Here is a 2,416-nt window from a genome sequence, read left to right on the forward strand (position 1 = left end):
TAATAAAATAATCAAGAAATCGTTTAGTTAATTCATAGCCAGTCTAAAATATTTAAATAAATTCTTATCATGCTGTTGGCAGGACTGCCATACGATATGAGGTTGACTCAGTCTTTGATGATGGCCAACTTGCCGATCCAATTCTTTGAATAATGGGCTAGATTGTTATTGCCTAGAAACTACTGTCGAGCTCAATGACCTTGCCGTTTAATGGAAGATGAGAAAAAATATAAATTGTTTTCATTGTTTCAAAGTTGTGGTTTTAACAAATTTTCGCTCGATTTTTTGGTGTGTTGAAGAATAATTTAATTTAGAGAGTACCAGAATTAAAGAAAATCTTTAACGTATTAAGTTATATTGCCCAACGCAATATCGCCCAATTAAAGTTATAGGGCGAATATGAGAAGAATTATGTAAACAAGAAAGAGCCTATCTTTCAAAGAAAACTACAAACTATCTTTCACTTTAAGTGTTCAAGTGTTGAAATGAAAATAGAAACCCTAAAATTGCTTATGGTAATCAATTTATTTCAAGCAAACGAATTCTGTTTGACAATAAGCATTATTCTCATAGTATATCTTTCAAGTTCACATTTTAAGTTGGGGTTCTTTTCCTACTTTAGCGTGTAATTTCTTTCAGTTACAGAGTTTCTATAACTTTTATTAACCCTACAGAGAACTCTAACACAATACAATTTTAGTCGTAAACATTCAACAAAAAGAACTAATTTACAAAATAAATTTTTCAGTTTTCTAAGATTTTATGAACAACAGCTCCAATGAGTTCATTTTAAACTTCATGTAATGATCACTAGAATATAAATCCAGAAATTAGATTTGAGGGTATTTCTGCATAGGTTGGGTGTTAGGTGAGGGTATTTCTGCATATTTCTAAAAAGGTATTATTAACGGGTTGGAATCTTGGAATAGCAGTACGAGAATGTAGTTCCCGCCAGCATTTTTACTATTGCGCTTGTAAGGGTCCAGCTTTTCATAACATTTTGTAGAAAGTCATTGGGATACTTAGTTTTTAAACAAGAAAATAAATTTTATTTAATTTAGGTATTTTACTCTCTGAATTTTTTTGTAATCGGGGTTATAAGAATTAGGACAAGGAGGAAAAGCAATAATTAAATTACGAAAGGTGTAGGAACCGCTGAGTCGACACCGTATCATATATAAAAACTGGGCTACTGGCTGGCCAGGGTCTCACTCTTTTTTCGGAGGGCCCGTTGTCCAGCGGAGAAGCCAGCTGTCTAGCAGAGGAGCCAGCTGTCTAGCAGAGGAGCCAGCTATCTAGCAGAGGAGCCAGGGGTCTAGCGTGGAGCCAGTGGTCTGATGGTACAGAGGACTGATGCGGTTGAAGGAGATCGTCGGCTGGATGGTCCTGTTGGCTGGTAAGTGGTAACCCAGTGGTACTTTAATTACGGTATTGGTTGAGCCCCAGTCGGGTCGACTCAGTGGTTGCTAGGTCTGGATTGATACTTGTATTTGGAGGGGAATATTCAACGGGGTTGGGTTATGTAAGGGGTGGAGCGTAGGATCCGATTTACTTTGGGGTATTTGTTGATAATTTGTTTGTCCTTTTTTTTTGCTATTGTAAATAAATTATTTTAAATTATTGTAAATAAATACTATGGCCAAAATCTGTAATTATATTGAAGTGTGGTTGGAGTGACCAGTTCCTGTTTCCTCACCGTGCGGGTTGGCAAGCGCCCCTTACACGCTCATAACAAGAAATTGTCTCTAACTTTCTAGGTTAGAATAGGATGAAAAAATAAATGCCATTTCAGTCGAGTAAAGTTTATTTTGCCGAGCTTTCGACCGAGGGACATCTTCAGGGCTAGTTTAGAAAGTAATACTTTTACATTTCAGGGTTGTTGTGTCTTCTGTCTTGTCTGTTCATGGACTGAGTGTGATCGATCTATGTGTAATATATGCATATACATATTGTAACGAAGTTGACCTGGGCAGAGAAGAAAGGCCTAGATTGTTCTAGGGGTTGAGCGACCAAAGTCGGTAACGGTTCACCACTGTGTGAACAAAAGGCCGGTCTCTACCTGAACTGGAGAAGAAAGGGGCTAGATTGTTCTAGGAGTTTAGTGACCGTAGCCTGTAACGGTCCACCGCTGTGTAAAAGCCAGCTAAGGGAGCGGCCCCAGTTGGGTGGTGGCAGTATGTGTTTCCCCCAGCCAGTGATTGACAGGTGGGAGTGAGACAGACAGAGTTAGAGTGAGGCAGAGAGTTAGAGGAGGGCAGCCCCAGTTGTGGTGGTGGCAGTATGTGTTTTCCCCAGCCAGTGATTGACAGGTGGGAGTGAGACAGACGGAGTTAGAATGATACAGAGAGTTGGAGGAGGGCGGCCCCAGTTGTGGTGGCGGCAGTATGTGTTTTCCCCAGCCAGTGATTGACAGGTG

The sequence above is a fragment of the Rhodnius prolixus genome, unplaced genomic scaffold (assembly GCF_049639745.1).
Source record: "Rhodnius prolixus isolate KJV_2025 unplaced genomic scaffold, Rpr scaffold_2, whole genome shotgun sequence".
In the NCBI taxonomy this organism is placed as follows: Eukaryota; Metazoa; Arthropoda; class Insecta; order Hemiptera; family Reduviidae; genus Rhodnius; species Rhodnius prolixus.